Source organism: Poecilia reticulata, chromosome 16 (assembly GCF_904066995.2).
Source record: "Poecilia reticulata chromosome 16, P_reticulata-male-v2, whole genome shotgun sequence".
In the NCBI taxonomy this organism is placed as follows: Eukaryota; Metazoa; Chordata; class Actinopteri; order Cyprinodontiformes; family Poeciliidae; genus Poecilia; species Poecilia reticulata.
The window spans coordinates 7,129,148-7,142,505 of NC_088845.1; the positions used below are offsets into that span (position 1 = coordinate 7,129,148).

Below are 13,358 nucleotides of genomic sequence, written 5' to 3' on the forward strand. Positions count from 1 at the left end.
TTACTTTTGAATGTAGATACAAGTATACAAGTATTTATTTAAGGAAACCTGCTTTATCGTCAAACAGTTCACCAACAGAGGGGATGATTTACTGCTTTCATTTTAACATATTATTACACTGAAAGCTATAAAAACAATATATAATGTACATATTGGCTGCCTCTTATAGCTCACCCATGAAACATGTTTAGTGCCATCCCATCATCATTAACATCGTTTGAAAAATGAAGCATACATCCGCCCCCCGATGGCTTCCTCACCCTTCTGAACTTGATGAGGCGTCAGTAGATACAGCACCGCCTGAAGGCATGCTGATTGTTATGAGCAATCATAATCTTCCGAACAGTCACCTCACGCAGCGTTTCAAACTCTGTTGACAATTGTTGGCAGCACTTCAATTTCAGCAGGCAGTTAAAGAAGGGGGAAACACGTGAAATGGAGTTCATACAAAAGTCAGCATCCAGTAACAATCTGTTCAAAAAAGTAAATATGTTACTGTATAAAAAAAAAAAAAAAAAAAAAAGCTGAAACAAATAGCAGTACGGCAGAAGATGAAACTGAGATGGGAAATGAATGAAGTATTGTGAAAGGGACTGTTCTCAGCAGCACTTCAGAAAATGATCTTGGCTGTTGAAAGGCCCAGTTTAAAGAGGAGAGGAGAGGATTACACGGACAGATTATCACAGCTGATTTATCAAGATTGGCCTCTAAAATAGCATCAATTCACATTAACAGAAACCTGGTGTGCAGGTTGAGGTGCTATATGGAAGGGCAGCTGTCTTTACATCATCCCCCCAAATACTGTGAGGTATGTGATCAGCTTGGTGGTTTACATGACTCCTAGGATTACTCCAGTATTTACTGTTGCAAAGTAAAAAAAAAAACAGTCTGACACTCAAAAATAGCAAATGTTTGAAGTCCAAGTCCATTTTCCACCCCCAAAAGTTGCCACATTTCAGTGAATTTCCTGAAGGAAAGTACTTTTTTAAATATTCAGTCCTCCAATCCCTCCAAGATTTCAAATGACAGAAAGTGAGGGAAAAGTCAATTAAAACCTGTCAAAACTGTGTGATTGGAGCGATTGCTTGAGAAGCACAATGTAATCACCGCTCAGGAGTTGAAATTCAGGGAACAGTGGAGCCGTAGGCCAGCGGCGCAAAAGTTGGGTCTTTTTGTTATGTTGCTTCTTTTTTATGAAAATGAAATTCACAGCTGAGAAATAATTTGCATACATGGAATGTGAGCAAAGTTAATGAACTAAGTAAGAAGTTTAATAAATTAGCATTAGAAGTCAAGATCTATTGAACAGCTCATTAAGCTGTAAATGAGGACACATTCCTTACTTAGAATTGACTGTATTTTAATAATCTTTTTTATTTTAAGATGAAGTGGCAGCTCTTGCACCATTTTATGGTAAAATATGGGACCATGTATCATCTGAGTAGAATGTGTTACATTTAACAAGGGGTGTCATCTGCACATTTTGCTGAATACTAAAATGTTGAGCAATAAACCTTCGTCTCCGCATAACCTGATCTTCATTAAGAAGGAAATATATTTTACAGCCATAAAAACAATGAATATTGAAATTATGAAATGTACATATATCTTAATAAGCATCACCATCTCTTTTCAAAGGAGGTAAGTAATTTTAAAAACATGGAATCAAATTCCATTTAAAGATGATAGTTTGCAATCTGGTTCCAAAGTTCCCAATTCACTACTGTAACTATTTCTTATCAACACAAAAACATATTGAATGAGTGATATTAGTTTCCCCCCAGGTGGGACAATAAAGAACTGAACTGAGTTAATTTCTCAACATAGATAAAACTAGTGTGAACATTGTGTTGTAAGCAGATGCTCTATCATAACAGAGGAAAATAATAAACTAAAATGTCTCTGCAAATGTAACTTACTCTATCAGGAATTAGTAGAACAATCCAAGTTTTTCTGATTTTTATGTTGATGCTTGTTATATACAAAGCATCAACATGACCTAAAATTCATGTTGATGCTTGTATATAAGCATCAACATGAATGTTGATGCTTATAAACAAGCATCAGCATGCTTGTATATAAGCAAGCATGTTGCTTGTATATAAGCAACATGCTTATGTTAATTCCAGTATGTTGAATCTATTATTATATTCTCTATCATCATCATCATCATCATCATCATCATCCTTTTTCAGAAATGCATCCACAACAGAAAAGCCTTTTTATATTTATTTCAACCCCGGAGGTCAACTCGCTGGACATTCTCCTCCTTGGCTACAAAAGCATCTGAGGGATGGGACCTTGGTGCAGCTGCTTCCAATCACCACCCTCCATAAATACCCATGCTCAACACCCACTCATTGCCAGTTTTCCGATTCAGTGATATCTTTAGTCCTGGCCTCTAAATTTGCTAAGAAAACTTCAGTCTTGCTGCAGTGACTCTAAATGTTGAATTTTCTGTCTTTAGTTTCAGTTGCGTCAGCTGAGCTCCCAAACCTTCATCTGCTGCTACTCGTCTCCATTGTTCCCACAACTTCAACTTTGCTCTCGTCTTCCATTAAACCTTTATAATCCAACGTTAGCCTCTGAGTCTGCTGTTGGATTCCTCTTCCCAAGTATTTGACACGTTTCCAGGTAGATAAAATAAAAGGTCAAAATTCAAATCTTAATCTGACTACATTTAACTGGTTGCAGTCTGTACACATACAACACTGGTGAAATTATTCAGTCAATTAAAAGAGCATTGTATCTCAACAACATTCTTTTATATTGCATCTCAATAAATCATTGTCAGTATCAGATGCAGTTTAATCCAAGATTACCATGTCTGTCCTCTCTAAGTTTTTGTTATCAAAAAATATACTCTATATTTTTAAGTGTTACCCATCATACTTTTTGTTTCATCACCAATTCGTTTTTATTCCCTTAACTTTAATTTGATTTAATATTTAATAGATGTGTGTGTAGCAGTCCAATTAACCTTTGTCTTTATAATTTTTTTTTACATTCTTATCAATTCCCCTTTTCTATTAAAACTTTCAGCACCTTTTAAGTGCTTTTCCCTCCCATCTCATGCTCCCTTTATTTTCTCCATCTCAGCAGCTGACCCTCATTTAAACAAAGTGCAGTACAAGGACAGCAGTTATCAAAAATACAATGAATCCAGCTCTGCAGCTCAGGCTTGGGATTTGGACTAAATTATACAGAAACATGTAATAGTCCCAGTTTTTGCAGATGCACACAGTGAGTAGGGAAAGGCTTTATTACGGCTGCTTAAGTATTATATGAGGGAAGAGATACCATCAGGCCTGTAACTATGCTACATGCCTTGCCTTAAAATGAGCTCTGAACAGAGGAGCTGCACAGAGGCCAGCAGTCGAGGGAACAAAATAACAGAGAGCCAGTGAGAAGGAGACACTCCTCTTTGCTGATCATTCTCTGTGTCAAATCACAGATATTTACTGTCTGGTCTACTAAAGACATTTAAAACCATCACAAGTATCATCTGCAACAGAGAGGGAGCTGCTGTCACTGTTGGAAATCACACCTTATTCCCACAACTGTCAAAACTCTGCACCAATATGAATAAATTACAAATAAATATAGAACCCTCATCACTTTCACGTAAAAATGTCAGCAGTAATTGTTTTAAGCTACACTTTTCCGTCAATATCTTGACATTATGTCTGAGAACAACAAAAGGAAATGTTCTGACTACAACTAATGAGATATAAGGAATATTTTTGAGTCAAATACATCTGCGGAGAGACTGTTACTCAAAAAAGTAGTGTACTTTGATCTTCCTTAATATTTTGTTGTCAGTATTCTATCCACACTCTTCGGCTCCCACTCAAGCACTTTTCATGTGTGTCCACTTGATGTCTTCCTTTTTTCTTTTGACAGTCCTGTTCAAATCCAGCAGACAAAAATACAAAAACTCAAACAATTCTGTAGTATAGTTTTTATAATTATCCTATTACGCATTAGGTTTTATGTTTTCAGTATCAAAGCCATGAATTAATGTGAATAAATCTGTTCTGTATTTATCAGTGTGTCTCCATGACTAAAAACACTGCCACAAAATCACAACACACACTGATAAAAACAACTGCAGTAAAAGAAAAAAATCCACCATGTTTCCAGTTATCCATTATTTTGCCATGATTACTGGTAAATAACAAAGAATTACTGATTTCAATGACCTTCTCTAAGTTTCCTTTCCTGTGAAGCATCATAGATCACAGTCTGGATGGTACTTCACTTTTTTGAATTCCAAAATAGATTATGAAAAAAGAGCAAACAGCACATGTGAGTTCTTGAAAAGAAACACTTTGCATGCCGGCACATCCAGCATCCACATGAACGGTTTTCAGCATATTGAGAAGTGGCTTGGATGAGATTCAGCTCATCTACGTATGATGTCACGCTTGTGAACCAGGAAAAGATTAACTGCTCCAACTGGGTTTAGGGGTGAGCTTTTCCCTTGAGTGGAGTTCAAGTATATGGGTGAGGGTTACACAGAAAGGAAATGGATGTTCCAACTGTTACCTTGTCTGGAGCATCGCAGATGTTATTTTATCCTTTGTGGATAAAATAAAGAGGTAAACAGGAAGCCATAGCTCTGGAATTACTGGTGTATCTGGTTTTGCCCTACTTAAGCTTGTGAGAAAGTGGATATGAACAGAGCTACTGCCATTCTGCGACTAAAAGAGTGAGCTATGGTGGTCTGAGTCTCCCGCTGGGAGGAAACGCAGGTGGCAGACTCAGAACATCTTGGAAGAACTATATGGGGAGGGAGCATTTTGGGATTCTTCTAAATCAGAAAGTGTCCAAAGTGCCATTTGTGATCCCTGGATGGATTTTGTGCAGCTCCCACCTGCAATATCTGAATGACAAATTTTGCCCTCCTGCACAAACATTTGATGCAGATGGTAAGTTATTATGGACAACTAAAATGTCCTTATAATTCAATTGTTTGTAAATATCAGATATATCTGCTGAGTAAATATCTGGTGTCATTTACTCAAAAGCAAACTTTGGTGCACCCAAATTTGCGTTCATATTATTCATTAAACAAAGTAAGTGCATTTAAAGAAATCCTGTTTTTATTGCTGCAAATAGACTTAAACTAGCAGAGTTTTGGGTCTGCAATCATCCATCCATCCATTTTCTGTACACCCTTGTCCCTAGTGGGCTTGGGAGGGGTGCTGGTGCCTATGTCCAGCGAGACATTTAGGAGAAAGGTAGGGTGCACCCTGGGCAGGTGCTGCCAGTCCATCACAGGGCAACAAAGACAGGACAAACAACCAAACACATCTAGGGAGAATTTAGAAAGACCAATTAACCTAACAGTCATGTTTTTGGACTGTGGGAGGAAGCCGGAGTACCCAGAGAGAACCCACCATGCACAGGGAGAACATGCAAACTCCATGCAGAAAGACCAGGGCCGGGAATCAAACCCAGGACCTTCTTGCTGCAAGGCAACAGCTCTACCTACTGCGCCACCGTGCAGCCTGGTCTGCAACCATTTATAAATCAATTTCAAATTATATATATATATATATATATATATATACACACACACACACACACGCACACACACACACACACTTTACACTTACAATTTTATCAAAAATTCTTCTCTAGTTAACCTGGAGAGTGTTCCTCTGGAAAGGCCAGACTGGGCTGTATTTGCTGGACTTGTTCCCACTTCAACTTAATAATGGAAGACAATAGATGGATGAAACTGCATCCATTAAAATAAATTCAATACGTTATTCAGGATGAAGTGCTTTTTTCCACACAATGACGGAGCTGAAATGTAAAACTCAGAACATTATCTAATGTCTCTTAGAGTTGCATTCACTTCCTTTTTATGTGAAAGTGCAGATAATCTGCTGCTAATTACAAACACTTTTTTTTAATACATTTTGATTCTTTAGATTTTTCCAGGATGTCACATAGGGAAATTGTTTGAGGTGTTGCCAAAAATACACTCCTACCTGTGGCTGCATTTAACTGTTGTAAGCTAACCAATCAGAGGCTTGGCTGGTTTTGAAATCATCTGGGCTTTCACAACTTGTTTAAATACACAGTGATGATAGTTCTATTATAAAATACAGATACTTTTTTTCCCTCTTTTGTGATGTTGGGTATAATAAGCAAAACAAAAATGTGAAAGAGTAAATATTTTGTTTTGGTTTAAACTAAAAATCAACGTTCTCCAGATCAAGTTGGTCATTAAAATCTGCCTGGGTGTTTGTTCTAGGTAGAAATGAAAAAAACCTTTGTGACCCTGGAAACTCTGACTTTGACTCCACCACCACGGTGAATTAATCTCACTTAGGTTTTTGTTTCACCTGTTTTCCTGTTGTCAGGGCTACGTGATTGGAGGTCGATGTGCTTGTTTAAAAGTCAGCAAACATAAAGAGTGACAAAAAATACTATCTAACTCAACTTCATGTCTTGTTTTCTTTTTTATTTGTCTTTCATGTCCCCAAAGTAACAGTTTCAGATTATATTTGTCTGTTCTGTGTGGTCATTAGGTACGACAGTTGCCATGCTTACATGAAAAAAGGAAGGCCACCTGCAGGGACGTCGACTGAAAATCAAAGTGGGAAGCCGGCACACGAAGCGAACTCCATTTGACTGACAGCGGTTCTCGCAGGGGAAGAAAAAAGTATTAATCTGTAGAAACAGAAAGACGGACACAAAGTGACAAAAAAATCAACACGCTGTCAAGGATTAACTCTTCATAAAGAATTCTCATTTTCACCACATCCAGTGTCATCAGCGAGATAAGTTTTAATATCACAACCACCGTCTTCTCGAATAAAAGAAAGAAAAAAAAACTGAGAACACGCAATATGTTTCACCCACATCATCCTTCTGCTGCCACTTCCCTTCCTGTGATGTTTTGTTTATTTGCTGCTTTTGTTCCTTCACCAAGAGCCTGAAGAAAGAGTCAAGCTGCCATGATGTGACAGTGGGGCTGTCACCTCAAGGTGGATGTGGGGTGAGTGGGCGACTGTGGGCTGAAGGGAAATAAGGGGAGGGGTTGGTGGGCAGAGACAGTCACATGCAAGTTTCATTAATTGGTATCACTTTACCCAAAGAGGACAAACTCTTTCATCCTGGCAGTCTAATTAGAGCTGCGGACACCTTTTTATGTGTTAAAACATGCATGTATGCATGAGTTTGAGACCCACGTAGATAGGAGGATGAGGAGCAGACTTTACACAGAATGAGGAGAGGTGGATATTACAAATTCTCTGGGTCAACACTATCTTCTTTGCTACTAATCAACCTCTTACTGCAGTGAACAAAGAGCTTCTCCTGTTTCCCTTGATGTGAAGCCAGAGTCCGTTTACACTCTTTTGCAAATCATATGCAATTTGGATAAATATTGATCTAATTACGAGAGGTAAAACAGTAAAGGTTTATTTTATATCTTTGGTCATTTATCTAAAACACTGTAATACATAAATTACATTAAAATTCAAACAGAATATAACAACTGTTTAATATTTTAACCTAAAACAATAGCTAAGATCTCATAAAACACTGGAAGTGCTGGAAGTCAATTACCTGATGCAATCTGGGTTTCTTTAAACAGAAATCTTTTTGGCCGATTTAAATAATTGGTTAATTAGCAATTGATTAATTAACTGACTATGTACTGAGGTTGAAAGGAAATAAAAAAGTCATTTTTGGAGTTTAAATATATAAATTAAAGATTATTTGGACCATATACCATTCCACATTTATGACAGGCACAACCAGTTTAACATTTTATCGCCTCTTTTTCAGAGCTTAGAGATTTAATCATCCAAACACAATGGAAAGTTATAAATTGTGTGATTGGACCTGCGTAAGCTACCACTGTGGTGACTCCAGTAAAGTAACTAAACTCATTACCTCCCTGTTTAACAGAGTGAGGGGAGGTTCCAGAGACAGCTCATCTTGGGATCGGTGTCTTACCTTATGCGTTTTTAGATAAGGCTGAATGAATTAGCTCTCTGAAACAACTGTCATACATGTTAACTTATTTTACAAAAGAAAAAAAAAGTGCCTCAAATCTCACAAGGACCTTTTATCTGCATGACCTTAAGAGGAGAGCAGCATTATTTGTCATTAATGAATCTCCGGGAAATTCAGAGTTGTTTCCCCCTGAGCTGTTTCTGTATTTGTTTACTTGAGTTTGATGGATATGACACCGTAATCCTTTTGACAAACTGACTGCTTCAGGGAGGTGAGAGCAAACTGCCTAAATTGCATTGCTTAATGGTGCAAAACTTTGATTAGGAACACATGACAAAGGCTAGAGTTGTTGACAACCTAAAATTAAGAGGAAATTTAAATATGGGCCTTTCAATGTCACAAAAAAATAAAAAATAAACAAAAAAACCATATACCTAATGGTCTTTGCAGTTTATTTTACATATAAATAGGGACTTTTAAGTTATTATTTTACCTAGTTTAAATGAATGTTTTAACTGTTAACTTCATAAAATCCATCAGTTAAAAATCATAATACAACAGCCACTCCAACCATCCAAATCACCAGTTATTAGTTCAGATATAGCCGACAACACAAGCGATAACGAGCCGGTGGCTAGGCTAAAGCTAATCCAGAATGTAAGCAATCCAGCAGTGCGATCTCTCAATAATACAGTCTCTGTCTTACTGGCTCTCTGCTTGTTTGTAGATGTATCCGGTGGTGATGGACCATCTGAATCCAGGCTTCGAGGTTTGTACCGAGTAAAAAGGGGGCGTGTCCGATGAAGCCCAGCTTCGAGGCTTGTGTCAGCTTGCTGAAAACCACGTGACTGGCAACAAACGAGGCCTTGCGTTGCATGGGTCACGTGACTGCTTCATTTTGCCTGTCGGTTTTCAAAATAAAAGCGCGATGAGCCGCGCTGCATTATGGGTTGTTGTCCTTTTGGTCTCGCATCAGAGGAGAATATTTGTCTTCAGTGGCCAAAATAAAATGAACAATGACCAACATATTTGATGTGTATTGATGAGGGCACTCATCAAAATGTAATGCTTGTTACTGCTTTTCTCAATTGTAGAATATGTTGTTTTTTTATAACTTTATATTTTTGTTATTTTATTATGTAAATGTCTTTGAACTGCATTGTTGCTGAAATGTGCTACACAAGTAAACTTGATTGTCTGAAATGGAGCCAGCAAGAGGAAAATCTCTGACATCTGAGAATACTTTGAGATGATCGCTCACAATAAAATTCTTCTTAAATTATAATTGACCCCTCCACCTCCCAATTTCTCACCTTCTGCAAAGTTCCACTATTATTTGTAGTCTAATTAGCAAAGATATATCAGTCTTTCACAGCAGAAACATATTTAATGGTGTTGCAGAACTAAAATTCAACATCTAGCCAAATATAAGGGATCAGAGCCAATTCTAAATTCAAGAAAAAGTGAACGCCCCAACAGGCACTGCACTCCCAAGACACTAAAACATCAAATGTCTCTATTGTCAAATCAGTCTGACATAAAAGAAAACCCAACACAACCACTGACGTTCAACATAAACCAGGATTATATTGGCTACAAATCATTTTAATAATTAAAACATATGACAATTAAATGTGGTTTCATTGATTTTCCTGTTACTAAATATGAGTTTGATGAAAACTTTGTGACAACATTGCATTTAGTAATTTTTGGAAGAATGATCCATCTGAGTGACAAGGCTGTTACAGTTTCACCAGCAGATGTCACTAGTGAGCAATGAATGAAGCATCGAGTAATGAACCTTTTTGCAAAGCAAAGGGCTGGAAAGGTTCATTGCTTCATGAGGCTTCATTTGCCCATCACTAGTATCCGGCACCGCACAGGTCCACCACAAGAGCAAATCTCTATTCAAAAGTGGCACCAAACTCCCTTTTGCTTTGTGTTACCTTGTCTGCCTCTTGTAATTCTTCCGTCATTGTCCGTCTCTCTTTATGGTCCGTGTAGTACAACCACTGTTCTGTCATGTTTTCTTCTGATTGTCCATTCTTTACAGCTGTCATTTCTTTATTTTTTGTCCTTCTTTCCTTCTTTTGACTTTATTGATTTTCTTTTTTCTTCTCATCCTCTTTTTCTGATTTGACTTTGTGTAGAAAACCAACCAGTTCCATTACACCAAACTGTGAAGTAGCTACATTATTAAGTTTAAATCATTTCATTGAAAAAGCTCATGCTAAGAACAAAAAACGCGCAATTTGATCTTGTCTTAAAATGAAAAAACGGCCAAGAATAATAAAAGGAAAAGTTCTACTGTTGAACTTGCTGCCAGTTTTTGTCAGTCTATATGACCATGTTAAAAACATCATTTTTTTTCCATAAAGTTTATAAATAGTGGGGCTTACGTTATCCTTACATGCCTTTGCAGTTATGCTGCAAAAGTATTTGGCTATAGGAAAATGCATTGACCACTCTCTCTTTCTCACTAACTTTTTCTACTGCTCTTCAATTATCCATCATGTGTAAAAATTCTGTGGTTAACCTAAATATCACTTATATAAATAGTGATATTTAAAAAGCTTAAAAGTATGTTACACTGGAATAAGTAAATATCTGAAATAACCTGCAATAATTTAATACATGATTACCCCTAAAATGAGGAGTAATGATATCAGTTCATAACCTAGACAGATGTGTTTCATACATACTAGTAGGTATTACATTAGAAAATGTTAAGTCATTATCCACTTTTATTTGTTGAAAATTTTTATTCATTATATTAAGTAAGTCACAGACTGAAACCCCCGACAGAGATGTTTATATCTTCCAATTAAAGCTGTTCTGTATTTACTAGTCAGTGCCATTTGTGAACTGTGGGCTGTTAATGTTTCCTGTTGATATTTGTCTAAGCTACATAATAATGACCACATAGATATCATTCAAACCCAGCACTGTATTAAATTATTGCAGGTTGTTTCAGAACAAAATTAACTTATCTTACCTCTGACATATTATTATCACACTATTGAGCTGGTGTCAATAGAAAGTTACTTCTAGCTCTTTAAAATAAACAAAACTTGTATTTGATTCATTTATGTAATATTAGCTAGTAAATTAAATTTTTTCATCATGAAGCCATAGCTATATTTAATTGGGTATTATTAGACTTTAGACATTTATTAAACTTTAGAAATTTTGTTAAAAGCTCACAGAGGTTGATATATATATTTTTACATGTTAAACTGAATGTTGTTCAACAAGATATCTTTATCTTTGGATACTCATCAAGATAGTGTTCTAGATAGTGTTCATCACTCATCTTTATGAATGATGAACACCTATAAAGATGAGTGTTCATCTTTATCTTGTAGGGTGAGGAGTAATGATATCAGTTCATAACCTAGACAGATGTGTTTCCTACATATCATGTGTTACATTAGAAAATGTTAATATAAGTCATTAGAGATCTAAGCCATCGACTTGGGGGTTAAGATTCCAAATTTGGTTTGGAAAAAATAGTAACAAACATCAGTTTCAAATGCAATTCATATTTTCCATCCATCCATCCATCCATCCATCCATCCATCCATCCATCCATCCATCCATCCATACATACATACATACATACATACATACATACATACATACATACATACATACATACATACATACATACATACATACATACATACATACATACATACATACACACACACACACACACACACACACACACACACACCCCCCCACACACACACACACACACACACACACACACACACACACACACACACATACATACATACATACATACATACATACATACAGTGGGGAAAATAAGTATTTAGTCAGTCACCAATTGTGCAAGTTCTCCCACTTAAAAAGATGAGAGAGGCCTGTAATTGACATCATAGGTAGACCTCAACTATGAGAGACAAAATGTGAAAAAAAATTTGAGAAAATCATTTTGTCTGAATTTTAAAGAATTTATTTGCAAATAATGGTGGAAAATAAGTATTTGGTCAATAACAAAAGTTCATCTCAATACTTTGTTGTTTGTCCTTTGTTGGCAATGACAGAGGTCAAACGTTTTCTGTAAGTCTTCACAAGGTTGGCACACACTGTTGCTGGTATGTTGGCCCATCCCTCCATGCAGATCTCTAGAGCAGTGATGTTTTGGGGGTGTCGGCGGGCAACACGGACTTTCAACTCCCTCCAAAGGTTTTCGATGGGGTTGAGATCGGGAGACTGGCTAGGCCACTCCAGGACTTTGAAATGTTTCTTACAAAGCCACTCCTTTGTTGCCCTGGCAGTGTGCTTGGGATCATTGTCATGCTGAAAGACCCAGCCACGTTTCATCTTCATTGCCCTTGCTGATGGAAGGAGGTTTGCACCCAAAATCTCACAATACATGGCCCCATTCATTCTTTCATGTACACGGATCAGTCGTCCTGGTCCCTTTGAAGAGAAACAGCCCCAAAGCATGATGTTGCCACCCCCATGCTTCACAGTTGGTATGGTGTTCTTTGGATGCAACTCCGCATTCACTTTCCTCCAAACACGACGAGTAGAGTTTTTACCAAATAGTTCTACTTTGGTTTCATCTGACCATATGACATTCTCCCAATACTCTTCTGGAACATCCAAATGCTCTCTAGCAAACTTCAGACGTGCCTGGATATGGACTGGCTTAGGCAGGGGGACACGTCTGGCACTGCAAGATCTGAGTCCCTGGCGTCATAGTGTGTTGCTGATGGTAGCCTTTGTAACATTGGTCCCAGCTTTCTGCAGGTCATTCGCTAGATCCCCCCTTGTGGTTCTGGGATTTTTCCTCACCGTTCTTGTGATCATTCTGACCCCATGGGCTGAGATCTTGCGTGGAGCCCCAGATCGAGGGAGATTAGTAGTGGTCTTGTAGGTCTTCCATTTTCTGATTATTGCTCCCACAGTAGATTTCTTCACACCAAGCTACTTGCCTATTGCAGATTCAGTCTTCCCAGCCTGGTGCAGGTCTACAATTCGGTTTCTGGTGTCCTCCGACAGCTCTTTCGTCTTCACCATAGTGGAGTTTGAAGTGTGACTGTTTGAGGTTGTGGGCAGGTGTCTTTTATACTGTTAACGACTTCAAACTGGTGCCATTAATACAGGTAATGAGTGGGGGAAAGAGGAGCCTCTTAAAAAAGAAGTTACAGGTCTGTGACAGCCAGAAATCTTGCTTGTTTGTAGGTGACCAAATACTTATTTTCCACCATTATTTGCAAATAAATTCTTTAAAATTCAGACAAAATGATTTTCTCAAATTTTTTTTCACATTTTGTCTCTCATAGTTGAGGTCTACCTATGATGTCAATTACAGGCCTCTCTCATCTTTTTAAGTGGGAGAA

At 37.5% G+C, this 13,358-nt stretch overlaps 1 long non-coding RNA gene across 1 annotated transcript; it reads right to left on the reverse strand.

The window, feature by feature from the left end:
- Positions 1–6,457: 6,457 nt before the first annotated feature.
- On the reverse strand, positions 6,458–9,016 carry LOC103477650 (uncharacterized). Its single transcript, XR_535676.2, has 3 exons — positions 8,687–9,016; positions 6,880–7,034; positions 6,458–6,687 (listed from the first exon to the last, which is right to left on the reverse strand). It is a non-coding gene; the product is annotated as an uncharacterized LOC103477650 (long non-coding RNA).
- Positions 9,017–13,358: the final 4,342 nt, after the last annotated feature.